Raw genomic sequence first — 19,349 nt, 5'->3', positions numbered from 1 at the left:
GCACCACATGGGCTGAAGGCAATTTAGATACCATGGCGGAATGAAACACATTATGTGATCAAAAGTATCCGGACCCCTGGCTAAAAATGACTTACAAGTTCGTGGCGCCCTACATCGGTAATGCCTGAATTCAATATGGTCTTGGCCCACCCTTACCCTCGATGGCAGCTTCCACTTCCGCAGGTGCTGGAAGGTTTCTTGGGGAATGGCAGCCCATTATTCACGGACTGCTGCACTGAAGAGAGATAACGATGTCGGTAGGTGAGCCATGGCACGAAGTCGGCGTTCCAAAACATCCCAAAGGTGTTCTATAGGATTCACGACAGGACTCTGTGCAACCAATCCATTACAGGGGTGTTATTGTCATGTAACCATTCCGCCACATGCCGTGCAATAGAAACAGGTGCTCGATCGTGTTGAAAAAGTTGCAGTGGACATTCCCGAGTTGCTCTTCAACATTGGGAAGCAAGAAAGTGCTTAAAACATCAATGTTGGTCTGTGCTGTGATAGTGCCACTGAAAACAACAACCTCCATGAAAAACAACAACCTCCATGAAAAACACAACCATACCATAATGTCACCGCGTCCCAATTTTACTTTTGGCACTACACACACTGCCAGATGATGTTCACCAGGCATTCGCCATACCCACACCCTGTCATCGGATCGCCACATTGTGTACCACGATTCTTCACTCCACACAACATTTTCCCACTCTTCAATCGTCCAATGTTTACGCTCCTTAAACCAAGCGAGGCATGAAATCCAAGATTTCTCACCTCCCGCCAAACTATCATAGTACTTGCAGTGGATACTGATGGAGTTTGGAATTCCTGTGTGATGGTCTGGGTATAGGTCTACATATTACATAATACGACCTTCTTCACCTGTTGGCGGTCTCTGTCACTTAACAGACAAGGTCGGCCTGTATGCTTCTGTGCTGTACGTGTCCCCTCACGTTTCCGCTTCACCATCGCATCGGAAGCAGAGAACCTAGGGATGCTTAGGAGTGTGGAAATCTCGCTTACAGACGTATGACACATGTAACACCCAATCGCCTTACCACGTTCGAAGTCCGTGAGTTCCGCGGAGCACCCCATTGTGTTCTCTCACGTCTAATGGCTACTGACGTCGCTGATATGGAGTACCTGGCAGTAAGTGGCAGCAAAATGCACCTAATGTGAAAAGCATACGTTTTTGGGGGTTTCCGGATACTTTTGATCACATTGTGTATCTCATGGTAACTCCTATATCGTCTGCAGAGCAAACTAAAAATCTCTGCCTCTCTTTGTATGCAATGGTCTTTTTTTAATGTGTATTTTGTGTGAGCCTGCGACTGGTTTTCTGACATTGTCAATTTATGTGTGTGAAATAGCTACCATGTCCATCTTATATCCCCTACATCACCATAATCTGACCAGAAGTCATTTATTTATTAACTTCAGCAGTGTTTTTGGATCGATTTCGTGTCAGTTGTTTGCTTTGGAAGGAAGGCGTCTCATGTGCGCCGTTATCGGGCAGGTTGGTTCATGCATACAGACCACTTGAGATGTGTGGTGGACGCTGACAGTAAGTGTGCTTTTGTCAGAGGTGGGCTCGGCTCGCTTCTTCTTGTAGCAGTTGGCACGGAGACTGGCGGTTCCAAGTCCTCCAGCGTATAAGCCAGAGCGCAGACTGCTGGATGGACCTGCACAGTAAGGCAGGCGCCAGTCGTCACGGACACTGGGAGTGCATGACTGGGGCAGCCTGCGTGCGTGCCGAGACACGAGACACTTTTTCAGATATGTTTAAGCAAACTGTGACTCTGCAATTACGTGTTTCCTTACGTAATCGGAATGAAAAACGTGCCATAATTGTTCAAATATTCTACACACTGTAATCGGTTTGTCTAAATTGTTCAAACAATATTCCATACACGGCAATCGATTTCCCTCCAAATGGGCAAGCAACTGAGTCGTTTTTCCGCCAATTTCCAGGTGGGGGAGGGGAGGGGGAGGGCGTGGGATTTCTCAGAGGAGGGACGAGTTAATTAATTGATCGACTTAGTTAATTAGTCACTCGAATTGATATTAAAAGTGTGCCTGTATCAGCGAGAGGAGTTCCCATATGGGTGGGGGAGGAGGATGAGGAGGGAGAGGAAGATGAGGAGGTGGAGGAGAAGAGCGAGTGCTTTAGGTTACTTGGAAAATCACTTAACTGAACAGTAGTTTAAGGATCTGTTAATCAAAAGGACGGATTATCCCCAGGGGATCATAACCCACTTAAAAGAACGTTAGGTTAACGGCCTCCAGTCTTGCTCCAATACTTAGACCCTCCGCACGATTCCAGACTAAAGGGTCAGTCTTCTGAATAATTTTGATTATTGGAACCTGTGCAGAGACCTCACGATTGATATTCGCTACTCTCACAAATTCTATAAGTCACTGGTAAGGACTGGGAATGGTTTCAGAAGGCAGATAGTTTCTCACGATACACACTGTGAGAGCTCATTTGATTCGTTTCCCTTCATGATGCTATTTCCCTAAGGCCGTGTTCCACGTGAGCGACAGCTTCAGGCGACAAAACACAACCACAGATGTAGTTACGGAGGTGTCCTATGTGAGAGACATCTGTTTCGCGGCCTGTCTCCCGCTGAAACTGGCGACGTTTGAATTCAAACGTGTTTGAATCTTGTCGCCGCAGCAGGCGCTACACAGAGCGACAGCCATGTGTCTTCTTGCCAAAGCAGTGGAGCGGACGCGATGGCAGCTACGAATTACTTAACATCTGGTATTAAGAAAACTATTAGGTGAAAAAATTTGATTCTTCCGCAACCTATAGAATTTATTTTCGTTATTCGTCATAGTTACTGTGCTGCACGAAACTGAGCACATGGCTGCACGAAATTTTTAAGAATTTGCAGAGGTAAAACCACATTGAGTAGACTTACCGTATAGTTCATTTAAGGCCATACATTATTGCGTACGAAGTGTAACCAATATATCTAAATTGTATCTAAAGTTGAGGGCGGAGTGATATCTCCTTTCATTCTTGAGATATCGGTTGTTATATCCGCGGACGGGTCGCTCGCGGCGCGTGCCAACCTTTCCTGCACTTCGGGAATCAAGTGGTCGTAAAAATCGTCGTATCTCATAGAACTTTCAAGATATCGAAACGGCGAATTTTGGAAATGACAGCACGCAGAAAGGACTATTTTATCGTATGATTAACACTCGATACGTTTTTGTAAACATGTGAGCAGAGCGAAAACAAGACTCTCTATAACTTAGACCGTGAGGTTTTGTCCAAATTTTGAGAGCCAAACAAAGAAAGAGAAACAGGTAAACGGAGTATCAAAGAGACCAATATGAGGTCTAGTCTGGCATGAAAATGTTTAACTGAAAGTAATCAGGGTAATGAACGAAAACTTAATTAATAAGCTTAAAAAAATTTAAATATTTCACAAAAAGCTACTGTAAATAAAGTGTCTAAAATGTCATCTGTTCAAGATCTAGCTATTTTGCACATACATTGGTGCCGTATTTAAATGTCCAAAAGGCTTCCTTTGAATCAAGTACGTTAGGAAGGCAAACGAGGAGTCAGTAAGATCATGCTTTCTGGATAAAACTTGAAATTCAAAAATGGAAGAAATCAGTGAAATAGTTTAGAAATGATTTGTGTAAAAGAAATAAGTGGATCAGAGAAATGTTCTACGTGCCTTTGAATGATGTTCGAAATCATGAACAGAAACTGAGGTGCACAAAACGTTTCCCTAATATTTTTTATTTGATACTTTTAGATAAACCATTACACAAAACATGTGATTTTCTTTTACCAAATTTTGTAAGCTTCACTTTTACAGAGTATTTAGAGAAATTGAAACGCTTGACCTTCACTGACTGCTGGTGAATTACAGAATCGTAACTGAGTCGGTAAAAGTATAAAAACAGGCAGGAATGTAACCCTTGATCTTTTCCGTAAACGTAATTATGAACTGTTTACAGTAGCCCTACGCCACAGTTAGCTCTTGTTTGCTTGTATCAGTCTGTTTACTTAAATTTGTATATAGTGTAGTTAGTCATGTAACAGCCATTCCTCCACATTTATTGGCTGTTAGAAGTTTTGGATCATGTAATAGAAGATTCGTATTTAATTTATGCTCCTCTGCTCATTGAAGTGTATTCGAAAAACTTGTCTGGTGACCTTCGTAGTTGATGATTCTTATGAAATTCTCCATGGAGATTCCTCCCTTTGTAAATTTCATGCACAGCATTCCTTTTCGCTTTGCTTTCTTAAGGAAACCTAATTCTGCAGACTTACTCTCCAGCTACAATATTCTATAGGTTAATGACGCCGTTTTATAGAATAGCTGGTTGGCTCTAAGCAGCCATCTTGTAGCGCGAAATGGTCGCTCGCATAAGAAAGCAGGACACCCAAGGTTTTTCCCCAGTGTTGCAGCTTGTCACTGGAGTGTCACATATCCAGAATTCGCTCGCTTCTGTCGCTCTCGCAGGACACGCCCTAAGAAGGACCAAAACACGCCTACCACCAACAGCCGCTTCTTTTCCTCTGTGGGTGCACTGACTGTGAAAAAGGAGAGATCATTGTTGAACAGTGAAGGCAATGCCCGATCGCTCTCATTACCAGTGAGAGACAACGCCTCAAATCTATTTGTTAGAGGTATGGGGCCAGCCTTTCATTCATTAATCAAATACAAACTTCCACGTGAAATACCTGCTGATCTGATCATCACACACTAGACATCGTCAGACGATCACTTGGTTAGCAATTGGAGTTCTCTGGAGACCAAATCAGTGGAAACAGTAGCTGGTAAGCTACATGGCGCATTCGCAACAGGAGACGTTCCTAACATTACATCATTGGTGCCTCTCGCACTAGCCCTATGAAGCTGGTCGACTGTGGCCAGTGCAGCTGTTACCTATTTGTGGAGAGCAGCCGACTCCTTCATCATGATGCCGAATGGCCACAATATCCAGTCACGCACGAATCTGCTCTGCTTCTGCTTTGGGAATACCTCTACCACCAAATTCTGATTGCACATGATCTGATGTGCAACATAAATTTGTATCAGGTTCAAACTGAGTAAGATGCTACTAACGAAAAAAACTCTGCACACAGATCACACCAAAAAGTTCGTTCTCCTTATTTCCAAACATAAGATCATAAGTAAAATTGAATTACGCGCAAACCACAATTTGGGCTACTGCTATAGGACAAGTGATACCTAATGCTACCAGCATGAAGGCTAAGGCAATAGTGCTTTGCCTTCATTGAGACAATCCCTTTGCTTATTGTTTTGGACCCTCCAGCACATTCTGAGTTGGGTTAGCTTGTAACTGATGATAATTTAAAAGTATCAGACAAATGCAGGTTGTTTCAAAAGATACACTGCTGTCCGAAATTAAAGCAACAAACCGCTGTTTTCCCGTCAAGTGTCTAATTCACGATATAATCGTACAAACTGTCATTATATGTCTGTATGACAGTGGTTTGCACAGAAGATAACATTCCGGTCAATGAACAGCCGTGCCAACGATGATGTCAGGGTACCTATTAAAGAGGGAAGTGTTTTCTGGGTAGGCCAAATCCACAATCGGAATGTACACAATAACAGATTGTACTGCGTAGCACAGTGAAGATGCCCAACAGATTCTCTACTGTGGGGTGACATAGGAAGAATTGAAGCAGGACAGTCATAAACTAATGTGGCTTAACGTGAAGTTATCTGTTGTTTTTCGGATGTGACGACAGTTCATAGAGATCAGAACTGTATCCCAAAGACCAGGGTCCGTATTTTCTATTTGCCATTTCGCCGATCGGTTCGGTATGCAAGGAAACCAAACGGTTTTGTTTTCGAAGGAGAGCCTCAACATCATTCTGTAAACATTTGGGAAGCGATGCCGAACGGTCCTAGCGCTGTTGTCAGTTCTCCTCACGCCAATCAATCAAAAGCAGTCTGCCTCACATCCACTCATGCGCACTGAAGCGCCACGAACCCAAAATGGCTAGCAGCCGATGCAGGCACGCTGTTCTTCACAGTACCGAAAAGTGTGGTTAGAGTACTTAGTACAGTGCACATTTCGCTGACCACGTGCTTCCATGAATGCTTGCTAACGACAGAATATTGGCTGCGTTCTGGAAGCTGTCGTAAATGTCACATTATGTCTTTTTATTCTCATTCACATAGACGTCTCGTTTTGGATTTTACTTTTCGGAATATGAGTTATGAATGGAGTGTAGTACTATACTGTACAAATATACGCCTATAAAATTAGTCATTTTTTCTGTTTTCTGTAGCTTCTTAGTTGCCTCAAAATTCATGGAGGTACGTTCCGTCTATGCAACTAATTGAAGGCAGTTTGTTTATTCAAATGGTTCAAATGGCTCTGAGCACCCTGGGACTTAACAGCCGAGGTCATCAGTCCCTGGAACTTAGAACTACTTAAACCTAGCTAACCTAAAGACATCACACACATCCATGCCCGAGGAAGGATTCGAACCTGCGACCGTAGCGGTCGCGTGGTTCCAGTCTGAAGCACCTAGAACTGCTCAGCCACACCGGCCAGCGTTTGTTTATTGCAATATGTGTTTCGCCTACTTCTATTCATGAACATGCTTCACAAAAAATAAGAGAATCATAAAGTGTGTGGTAATAAACAAATTGCCTTCAATTAATGGTATAGACGGAACACATCTCCACAAACCCGAAAAATTGTTTAAGAGAGTGTCAAAGAATAATAACATGCATAGACTGCAGTTGCAACTCACTCCTAGAAATCCAAATTATGAAATAGCCTACTTCCCTATATAATACATCAGCGATTTGGGTCATAAAGACAAAATTTTAAAAAGCAACTTTTCGAGAGTGTGTGGCGATGCAGCTATGTAAGTTTGTTGTCGCTTATAACAAGCATCAGATGAATCAAATTGTTTCATGTATGGTGGTATAGTCTAAAAATATTGTGGCAGGAATCTTTCATCTCTGTCTACTGTTGTTAAGGATTCGATCGCAGCCGGCCACGGTGGACGAGCAGTTCTAGGCGCTTCAGTCGAGAACCCCACGACTGCTATGGTTCGAATCCTGCCTTGGGCATGAATGTGTGTGATGTCATAAGGTTAGTTAGGTTTAAGTAATTCTACGTTCTCCGGGACTGATCACGTTGTAAGACGTCGTGGTCTCCTGACCTTCATTGCTTACATATTCCTCCCTCACAATCATATTCCTCACATCAAGACGCTTCATTCCAAGCCCAACTCGATAAGATAAAGTCAGTGTTGTATGAATTCATGTAAATGATATGCAAATAACAAGTAAGCGCACTGTGGTTGAATTACTGGTGTACACACATACACTCCAGACACGGCGGTCACAGGAGCTTTCAGTTCGGGAGACACAAACTGCACGCCGGGGGGCCAGTCCCTTCAGAGGACGACTTAGTCTATCTATGTCGGCCGGTGACTGCCCATAGAGCAGACAGCGTTTGCCCCCCGAGTGAAAGGAAGAACAACCCTGTGTTCGGCTTAAAATCAAATTCCGCTACATTGTGTGGGAGTGCCCAGCCTATGCATTCTTTACAAATATAGCACACAGTTTCAGAGATTTTCACAAGGAGGCAGAAAACGCCAAACGCTGATGCTACAGATTTCCGGACTGGTCGCCTAAAACGAAACGTCATTCTCCCGTTTTAGAAGAGCAATGCTGATTGGCAGACGATATTCCTGACGCCTGAGCTGAAGGAGTAATGGAATAGACCGAAAGACACACCCTTTCACGTCTGGCGTGGAGAGGGGCCGTTCTGTTGTCGGTCTTGGAGCGAGAACACGTAACGAGAGCGTGTGCGCTCGTACGTGCACTCAAAGAGTGAGGAACAAGTCTCTCCTCAGTACTTCACTGGGAGAGCACCTCTGTCGAGAGCGAATCGGAGTGTGATTTTATATTGAGTCCTTGCAATTACGCGTTGTTCACTGTGTTGGCCACCACACTTATTATGCGGTGTGAATGCGTGCAAGCGAATTTTTGAGTGGCATTGTGGTGGACTGGTTATCTGACTGGTGTACCACGCCAATAGTTAGACTAAGGGTGAATAGGAGTCCTTGACTTCATCAAGACTCAGGGAGAGTTTGATGGGCGGAGGTCAATCCAGATAGAACGAGAGTTATCTTATTTGTCTGCAGCACATGGCTCAGACAGCAGTCATCGCAGGTTACGGTATTATGTGCTACAGGTCTTGCGAGCCCCATATTTCCTCCACAACAGTACACTTCACTGCATTTCTCACGCGACAGCCTTGACCATACCTATCAACATTCTAATGGATAATTATTCAAGTTGAGTAGGCGCGGCTCTCAGCCATTCTGCTAAGTCAATAATGATCTTAAACTTTGTATAGAAATTTCATTCGCGAATCATATCCTTGAGAGGTAACTTCACTTTCCGAAAAGAACCTGGAAATAACTTGTTCAGTTCATAACTAAAGGTGCCATTGTGATTTGTCAGAATTTTAGCAAAATAAATTATAATTTTCGTTAGGTTCATGTTTTTCTTACACTGACTAGCACTACTCCAGTACCCAAGTATCCCACTAATTACGTAAGAAATTTTGTGAATTTTTGTGTCATTTCCTTACAGTGGACTACTGCAGAAGATATTCATTGCTCAAAGTTTTTTCAGGCATTTCTCTGTAGAACGTTAGGAGCGTCTGTGTGGAGGTGGAAATTGCATCTTGCAGAAGCCACAGGGTAATGGCTACATCTCAGATTAATCCGTTGCGCAGAATGACAGAATAGCACCCACATGCTCACAACCTCAGTTGTTAAGTCCCTTAGTGCTTAGAGCCATTTGAACTTTTTTGATTCGATCGCAGGTAAAATATAAAGACGATTGCTGCTACTTTCATTCGCAGTAATTTAAGTTGCGACCTCAGTTTCCTGTCTGACCACCCACTCGGAAATCGCTACGTATTCAGAAAAAGTAACGAATTATTTGTGACAAGAGAATGCATGAATGACACTGTCAGTTGTTTCACATACAGCAATTTCATCTCTCATTTCTTAAACATATAGAAGTCACGAAATCGAAGATACTCACTGATAAAGCGAGCTCTTACGTGTAAATAAAAACGAATATATCAGAAAAATGATTAACATTGACGATCAACGTAGTCTCAGAATGTGTTATAAACACGAAGAGGAAAAAAGTTAGTTTGGCACGCAGCAGTATGCGAACCTACAATCTTCGACACGGGAGGCCGTTGTCCTAAACACTATACTGTTACAATTCGCGTGCTTCTTAAGCACTTTATTTCACGTAATTCCAGTCGAGAGAGACACAAGCTGACTTTGTTACCGATGTTGCGAGTATAAGCCGTAAATGTATGAAATTTTGGAAGATTTCCTCTATCAGGCTTCACAAAATTCCTTTGCAGTGTTACTTAAAAGATTTAAACATGTTACGAGTATTAATAAGTAAATCATTTGCGGAAAAACTACGTGAAGTCAGTAGTAATTTCAGCTAACACTCATGTGATATACGTAAGCAGAGCTGAACTTCTGAAATTTACTGATTTTTTAAACTCTTAATTACGTAAAAATAAGAGGTATTTTGTGAGAATATTGACCGAAACTGCTTTTATAAGTTATAATCGTTCACAGTAGCAACAATACAAACCATATTTCTAACAAAGGAAAATAGTCTGTTATGAACTCACTCTCCACCCAGACGCATCCTGGTGATTCTTCAGTAGCACAATCACGAAATCCGAAGCTAAAACCGCTCAATATGTTCAAAAATAAATTCTAGGTGTAAATAAATCACACCAAACCGAATGAGAGGGCCATCCCTTAAGCTAAAGGCTCTCGGTACAGTTTTCGAAAAATCGACAGGAAGACCTATCGGTAGCAGGTGCAGGTCTCAGAAACTTACAGAATAGTAACTGTGGATAAAGAAACAAAAATGACGTCACTACCGAGGCTAACCTACTGCACCGAGCGGTACGAATGATACAGAATAAGACCCCAGTGCAGGGGCGAACACGTGCGACATCAGAGAGGACCGTTATTTGGCTGTAAGGGGACGATGGTACTGCCTTAGTACTGCACAGCAACTAGCATCTCACCTCACAGCATCCACTGAAAGTGTTGCATCGATGCAAACGGTGTACAGAAGGGTTCTACAGAGTGGCCTTTATTGCCAGATACCTGCTGATGTGTACCTCTGATGCATCTTCACAGATGGGAACATCTAGAGTAGAACCGTCAACATGCCACTTGGACACTCTACATCTACATCCATACTCCGCAAGCCACCTGACGGTGTGTGGCGGAGGGAACTGTGGATAATTGTTGTTTTTACAGATGAGTCTCAACTTGGTCTTGAGAGCGATTCTCGACGGAATCACATCTGGAGGGAACGTGGAACACGATTTCGAGACCCAGTCACAGTGGAAAGAGGCCAATATGGAGGAGGATCCCTAATGGTCTGAGCAGGAATTATGTTCACCACTCCAACAGTTCTTCATGAACTTACATGGCTGAATAGGCAAGGTTTAACCACTGTCAGGTATCGAGACGAGATCTTGGGACCTCATGTGGGGTGCCTGATGGGTGCTATGCGCGCAGACTTCGTACTGATGGACGATAATGCTCAACCTCATAGAGCATGATTTATTGATATTATCTTGGAAGAATTTGCACGCATCGCATGGCTTGTTCGCTCTCCCAATTGCAATCCCATAGAGCAGGCTTGGGATGCGCTAGGTATACGGGCTGCATCACGTTAGCATTCACCAACCACTCTCCAGATGGAATGGGCCTTATTGCCCCAACATGAGATTGATGACTTCATTTACAGCATGCCCCATCTTTCTCAGGCTTGTGTGCTGCCAGAGGTGGTTACACTCCCTATTGAGCATATTAACCAGTTTATCTACATCTACATCCACATCTACATCCATACTCCGCAAGCCACCTAACGGTGTGTGGCGGAGGGTACCTTGAGTATATCGGTTCTCCCTTCTATTCCAATCTCGTATTGTTCGTGGAAAGAAGGATTGTCGGTATACTTCTGTGTGGGCTTTAATCTCTCTGATTTTATCCTCATGGTCTCTTTGCGAGATATACGTAGGAGTGAGCAATATACTGCTTGACTCTTCGGTGAAGGTATGTTCTCGAAACTTCAACAAAAGCCCGTACCAAGCTACTGAGCGTCTCTCCTGCAGAGTCTTCCAATGGAGTTTATCTATCATCTCCGTAACGCTTTCGCGATTACAAAATGATCCTGTAACCTAGCGCGCTGCTCTCCGTTGGATCTTCTCTATCTCTTCTATTAACCCTATCTGGTACGGATCCCACACTGCTAAGCAGTATTCAAGCAGTGGGCGAACAAGCGTATTGTAACCTACTTCCTTTGTTTTCGGATTGCATTTCCTTAGTATTCTTCCAATGAATCTCAGTCTGGCATCTGCTTTACCAATGATCAACTTTATATGATCATTCCATTTTAAATCACTCCTAAAGCATACTCCCAGATAATTAACGGAATTAACTGCTTCCAGTTGCTGACTTGCTATTTTGTAGCTAAATGATAAGGGATCTATCTTTCTATGTATTCGCAGCACATTACACTTGTCTACATTGAGATTCAATTGCTTTTCCCTGCACCATGCGTCAATTCGCTGCAGATCCTCCTGCATTTCAGTACAATTTTCCATTGTTACAACCTCTCTATATACCACAGCATCATCCGCAAAAAGCCTCAGTGAACTTCCGATGTCATCCACAAGGTCATTTATGTATATTGTGAATAACAACGATCCTACAACACTGCTCTGTGGCACACCTTAAATCACTCTTACTTCGGAAGACTTCTCTCCATTGAGAATGGCATGCTGCGTTCTGATATGTAGGAACTCTTCAATCCAATCACACAGTTGGTCTGATAGTCCATATCCTCTCACTTTGTTCATTAAACGACTGTGGGGAGCTGTATCGAACGCCTTGCGGAAGTCAAGAAACACGGCATCTATCTGTGAACCCGTGTCTTTGGCCCTCTGAGTCTCGTGGAAGAATAGCGCGAGCTGTGTTTCACACGACCGTTCGTTTCAAAACCGATGCTGATTCCTACAGAGTAGATTTCTAGTCTTCAGAAAAGTCATTATACTCGAACATAATACGTATTCCAAAATTCTACAACTTATCGACGCTAGAGATATAGGTCTATAGTTCAGCACATCTGTTCGACGTCCCTTCTTGAAAACGGGGATGACCTGTGCCCTTTTCCAATCCTTTGGAACGCTACGCTCTTCTACAGACCTACGGTACACCGCTGCAAGAAGAGGGGCAAGTTCCTTCGCGTACTCTGTGTAAAATCGAACTGGTATCCCATCAGGTCCAGCGGCCTTTCCTCTTTAGAGCGATTTTAATTGTTTCTCTATCCCTCTGTCGTCTATTTCGATATCTACCATTTTGTCATCTGAGCGACAATCTAGAGAAGGAACTGCAGTGCTGTCTTACTCTGTGAAAAAGCTTTGGAAAAAGACATTTAGTATTTCGGCCTTTAGTCTGTCATCCTCTGTTTCAGTACCATTTTGGTCACAGAGTGTCTGGACATTTTGTTTTGATCCAAATACTGCTTTGACATAAGACCAAAATTTCTTATGATTTTCTGCCAAGTCAGTACATAGAACTTTACTTTCGAATTCATTGAACGCCTCTCGCATAGCCCTCCTCATACTACATTTCGCTTCGAGTAATTTTTGTTTGTCTGCAAGGCTTTGGCTATGTTTATGCTTGCTGTGAAATTCCCTTTGCTTCCGCAGCTGTTTTCTAACTCGGTTGTTATACCACGGTGGCTCTTTCCCATCTCTTACGATCTTGCTTGCCACATACTCATCTAACGCATATTGTACGATGGTTTTGAACTTTGTCCACTGATCCTCAACACGATATGTACTTGAGACAAAACTTTTGTGTTGAGCCGTCAGGTACGCTGAAATCTGCTTTTTGTCACTTTTGCTAAACAGAAAAATCTTCCTACCTTTTTTAATATTTCTATTTACGGCTGGAATCATCGATGCAGTAACCGCTATTTACTTAACAGTTCAGAATATGTGTGTAATTCCTTTAGGTTGGAAAAAAACGAAGAACATATTTGTCTACTGTTGTGCATGCATTTGTTTACGTTCTGTATTCTTTACATTGTTTCTACTTTACTGTCAGCTGTTTATGCTGCTTTGTGGCAAGATAAACACAATTTGGCAAAATTCCTATTTGTTGCTTTAATTTTGGATACCAGAGTATTTCCTACATGAAAAAAGTAAAGCATAGGGTTACAAAGGCTTTATTTATTTATTTTCAAAGAAACACTCGATTTTTACAAGGGTGTATACACTCCTGGAAATTGAAATAAGAACACCCTGAATTCATTGTCCCAGGAAGGGGAAACTTTATTGACACATTTCTGGGGTCAGATACATCACATGATCACACTGACAGAACCACAGGCACATAGACACAGGCAACAGAGCATGCACAATGTCGGCACTGGTACAGTGTATATCCACCTTTCGCAGCAATGCAGGCTCCTATTCTCCCATGGAGACGATTGTAGAGATGCTGGATGTAGTCCTGTGGAACGGCTTGCCATGCCATTTCCACCTGGCGCCTCAATTGGGCCAGCGTTCGTGCTGGATGTGCAGGCCGCGTGAGACGACGCTTCATCCAGTCCCAAACATGCTCAATGGGGGACAGATCCGGAGATCTTGCTGGCCAGGGTAGTTGACTTACACCTTCTAGAGCACGTTGGGTGGCACGGGATACATGCGGACGTGCATTGTCCTTTTGGAACAGCAAGTTCCCTTGCCGGTCTAGGAATGGTAAAACGATGGGTTCGATGACGGTTTGAATGTACCGTGCACTATTCAGTGTCCCCTCGACGATCACCAGAGGTGTACGGCCAGTGTAGGAGATCGATCCCCACACCATGAAGCCGGGTGTTGGCCCTGTGTGCCTCGGTCGTATGCAGTCCTGATTGTGGCGCTCACCTGCACGGCGCAAAACACGCATACGACCAACATTGGCACCAAGGCAGAAGCGACTCTCATCGCTGAAGACGACACGTCTCCATTCGTCCCTCCATTCACGCCTGTTGCGACACCACTGGATTCGGGCTGCACGATGTTGGGGCGTGAGCGGAAGACGGCCTAACGGTGTGCGGGACCGTAGCCCAGCTTCATGGAGACGGTTGCGAATGGTCCTCGCCGATACCCCAGGAGCAACAGTGTCCCTAATTTGCTGGGAAGTGGCGGTGCGGTCCCCTACGGCAGTGCGTAGGATCCTACGGTCTTGGCGTGCATCCGTGCGTCGCTGCGGTCCGGTCCCAGGTCGACGGGCACGTGCACCTTCCGCCGACCACTGGCGACAACATCGATGTACTGTGGAGACCTCACGCCCCACGTGTTGAGCAATTCGACGGTACGTCCACCCGGCCTCCCGCATGCCCACTATACGCCATCGCTCAAAGTCCGTCAACTGCACATACGGTTCACGTCCACGCTGTCGCGGCATGCTACCAGTGTTAAAGACTGCGATGGAGCTCCGTATGCCACGGCAAACTGGCTGACAGTGACGTCGGCGGTGCACAAATGCTGCGCAGCTAGCGCCATTCGACGGCCAACACCGCGGTTCCTGGTGTGTCCGCTGTGCCGTGCGTGTGATCATTGCCTGTACAGCCCTCTCGCAGTGTCCGGAGCAAGTATGGTGGGTCTGACAAACCGGTGTCAATGTGTTCCATTTTCCATTTCCAGGAGTGTATACAGGTCGTGAAGGATATAGGTGCACATATTTATATCTGTTAGATTTTAATATGTACAAATATCAGTGTGTTGGTTATTTTTTTCTCTCTATTTAAAGGTCTTCCCAAATGTACGGCACAAACTTCACTACCTGATGTTTCCTGCACTGTCATAACTGCACTGCTAGGTAGACTATGTCTGTCAGTTTTGATGACCGTTTTGCGTCCATACATCCACACTTCAATATATGACCTGTTATCCATGGGAAAATAAGCATTTATGGATTGCTCATCCCACACGTATTTGGAGGTATCAACCAACCCAAAAACATACTACTGCTACAGCTGTGGTAATGCTGTTCACTATATCTTTCTCAGTCACCAACTTCTAACCGTTACACCCTCTATATAGCATGCATGACCTGCTCGTGAACCGTGTGTGCAGCACGTTGGCTTATAAGACAGGAAGGTGAGCCAGAGCCAGATCGAATCTACGAGGCGGTTCAACGACTTTGTGCCACATCGGTGAGCCTCACTGCTTTTTTAGGTGGTTTCCCACGCAAATGCTCGGCTTGCACCCAGTCTGCATCTCAAAAGCTCGATAATAAGGAGGTGAAATACAATCGCATAAAAAAAGTTTACGGTACTCACAACAGTTGGCGCACACGACTTCCTACCCACAGGTAACTGACGCCTATGTCGGCAGAAGGGACGTCTGGCCGAAAAAAAAAAAAGCTATAAGATGAGTACAACGCAAACTGTACTAATGAAGTGGTGGTTAACGCTAAGTAAAAAAAGAAGAAAAATATCTTTTGAGAGGAAGCACAAACATTTTTTAGTGGGTTGTACGGTTAGGACTCAAATTTTTAATTTATGTAAGCACTAATCATGTACACATATTCTGTAAACTGACTCGTTGCACATCATTTCGATAAAAGAATTGTTAAAGTGATTTATGGGACATGTAGCTAGGTAATAGGAGTTCTGTTCTTCCCTTACTACCAATTTAGCGCTGAACAGCTCACTATTAAGAAATTATCTTAATTTGCAGGTTCCAGTGAGATGTTCTTCCGTCCTTTTGGAAAATGAAAAATAAAAAGGCCGTTTAGAGCCGTTTCATCACCATCTCGACTCCTCACGCACTGGGTAATAACCGTCTGAGTAAGCTACCTGCACAAGGAGGATCCCTAACGGTTACCACATGACCGGGTAACTCACAACTCAGTCCAAAGTAGACAGTAAGTTTCGATGCGAAAGTTATAGTTCAGCCCTTTTCTGTCCTTACTTTCGAAGAAGACATAGTCTATCCCCTAAAGAATCTTTTTCAAACACTCTGTACTTATTTGTACATGTTTATTGTTCCTCAATGCCATCATGGTGGTGCTATTTACTTAACATGCCTGCAATTTAGTGCTGCTGGGAAATGCCAGGTTCATTTTCAGCAGAAAAAAGTTACTTTAGTCATTTATAACGGTATTATAATGGTTTCTGTCGCACTTTATCGATTCTCATTGACAGAAGAGACAAAAAAGTTATGAAACCGGCACTTCACGTTTTACAAGTTCGTTTGGACATCACAAGGGCTGCATTTGAATGTCAGTAAACAATGCATATTAACAAGAAAGATAGTCTGGAAATAAGGGAAATTTTTTCTAATGCATAGGTAAGAAGACACAATGTGCGCTCTCCGAGAACCACGCTAAAGAAAGTAAGTTATCTTGTGTTCTCATTTAATGGCTGACTGCTGCATGTTGACAACTCCGCATTTCCTTTTGTAGTGCTAGGGAGTCCGTCAAGTAGATACAGTTCATATGAAATTTATTAGTACACTGATGTTCTAGTTTTGGAGCTCAGTTACGAATACATCGTACAAAATAGTGAAGTTATCTTCATACACATATAAAAACCATTTATATACTAAAAAAGTAAAACAAATTTGCCACATTTTGAAGCTAATTTTTCTAAAAGATATGTGTCTCTCGAGCTGATGTCGCTATTTTGTAGCATTACACGGAAGCATATAGCTACACTGTTCGGATATTGACTAAAACATGGATGAAGTTCATTTACGTCTCTGGGATTCAGTATAATCGTCATCTTCTAAATGGCCCTGATCTGTCTTTGCAACCAACGTGCTCTGCTTTTTGCCATCATCTTCTTCTTTGAATGATTCTGGAATTTTGCTAACTCCACTATATTTTCCTATGTTTTCTTCTTGTTGTCCCGTTTACCAATTTCCCCAAAAGTTTTCCTCTAACGCATTTTTCTTAAAAATATATGCGTGTAACTGTCAGCGTACTTACGGGTATTCACGAGAGTTGTTGTTTCCATTTTACGCACAACATTACGACAATTGATTCAGTAGTCTTTTGTAGAGGCTGCGGCTTTTGCTCAGTCCTATCAGAGTGTGAACTATTGTTGGCCTCACGCCAGTATTTGCAGCCGAGATCGATTCCCAACTCCTTTAAGCCATTAGACGCTGTTTTGTTTTTCAGAATCGGTATTCTGCGAAACGCACGTTCCCTGCCTGCGTATTGATCATATTCGTTACATCTCAATTGGATTTTATTGTGTCCAGCTCGTCCCCATCAGGCTTGTTCAAAACAAGATAACCACTGCTTTAAAGAGCATTGTGTTGGTCCCCAACACTGTTCTACTTTCACAGACATATAGGTGTAACGGTCGAGATCTTTACAGATTTCTTATCTGTAACAAACGAGGTGTTCACTAATAGTTGCCTTCTTTCCTTTGAAGCATGTCTTTGTGATGGATTTTTTTGTTTTATTTTTAATACAGAAGACACCAAATGCATCACAGAAATCAAAAACGATTTTATATGGTGATTTTTGTATATATTACGAAGTTCACTTAACACCGTGTATAGAGCCTGAGTCTACGTAACGCCTTGTATAGAGCATTCAGAATAGAGCTGCAAAGCTTTGAAGTCAGTATTCTACTAAATTTCATAAACTGTAGACATTCTGTCAAATGGCTCTGAGCACTACGGGACTTAACTGCTGAGGTCATCAGGCCCATAGAACTCAGAACTACTTAAACATAACTAACCTTAGGACACCACACACATCCATGTCCGAGGCAGGATTCGAACCTGCGACCCTAGCCGTCACGCGGTTCCAGACTGTAGCGCCTAGAACTGCTCGGCCACTCTGGCCGGCGATATTCTGTCAGTTCCGTCCCTAAAACAATTAAAGATCTTATGGAAGGACAGAAATGAGAATATTCCCGCAAAATAAGGGATACGTGCAATGCAAAAGAACATTCCATCAGTAATTTTCACCAAACATGATGTGCTGACTATCGGCGCGTAAGTGTAGAAGGGAGAGAGAGAACTTCCTTAGCTCTAACTTGTAAAAAGAGTTCTACGTAAATGACTTGTTGCCACTTGTCAAATTTTCCTCCACTCGCTTTCTTGTGCCTAGTAACATGTATCAGAAGTCAATCATTGGCAAGTATGTCTGCAAATTCTGAGACATAGATATTAATTGTAAAAACAACAACGAGAAATTACTACCGTAGAGAAAATGTGGATAAAATATTGGAACTGCCCAGGAGATATCTCTTAAGACGATATTACTGTGCGCCGGACGACGAACGGAAGCTTTCAGGAATGTGGCTATAGCTCAACTGTTATTAAATTCCTGGAACGTGACCCGAATTCTCTGAAGCAGTATCATATTTTGTTGAAACGCTTTCGTAGAGAGCATAGGAAGGCTCTCCACCCGGTGAGAAACTTTCCCAAATGAAATCCGTGGCCTCTTCTTTTCTTTTTGTGCAGGGCCTTAGATACACACACACACACACACACACACACACACACTAAGTGCAGGAGCTTGTCGTAGTATGTATGGATAATAGTTTTTCGAATACAGAAAAGCCTGTAATACTGTGTGTCTATCTAGCAACCACAGTAATACGGGACGCCTCAGTGCATAAACTGGCACTGCTGACTTACGGGTGCAACACACGGTATTGGTTTCGGATTAACAATGCGATAAATGTGTAATTACAGCTAGCCTATCTAATGCAACGAGATAAAATTTATTTTGGAACTCACCAAAACATTCCCCATTACATACATGACACCAAATATATGTACGTGAAAGATCTTCTCTTCTCCCTCTGTTGTTGTGTTTACCAAGCCAACAAAAAACGTCGCCAGAAACGAAATAAATTTATTTTTTGATTCTCTGTTTATGGTTCTTAAAAAAATGGTGTAGCTGATTTCACCTCAGGATTATTTGTTCATTGTTCTGAATTAATAATAATGATGATACGTTGGTTTTGGTGCACGAGAGACAAGCTTCTGGAGCAAGTACTAAAGTTTCTTAAGAGACCTGTGTGGCAAAACAAAACAAAAAAATGAACACGAACAAACCTATAGCACTTCCCAAAAATCCATGAATGTACACACACACACACACACACACACACTCACACACAAAACACAGCAGCACTAAGATCACAGTTACCTTCAGAAACCATTTGATTGTTATTCGAATTGAGCTCTTCTGGACCACACGATGTACAACAAACCTCACT

The sequence above is a fragment of the Schistocerca gregaria genome, chromosome 1 (assembly GCF_023897955.1).
Source record: "Schistocerca gregaria isolate iqSchGreg1 chromosome 1, iqSchGreg1.2, whole genome shotgun sequence".
Classification (NCBI taxonomy): domain Eukaryota; kingdom Metazoa; phylum Arthropoda; class Insecta; order Orthoptera; family Acrididae; genus Schistocerca; species Schistocerca gregaria.
The sequence above is the reverse complement of the archived record's forward strand: the minus strand, read 5'-3'. Positions refer to the sequence as shown.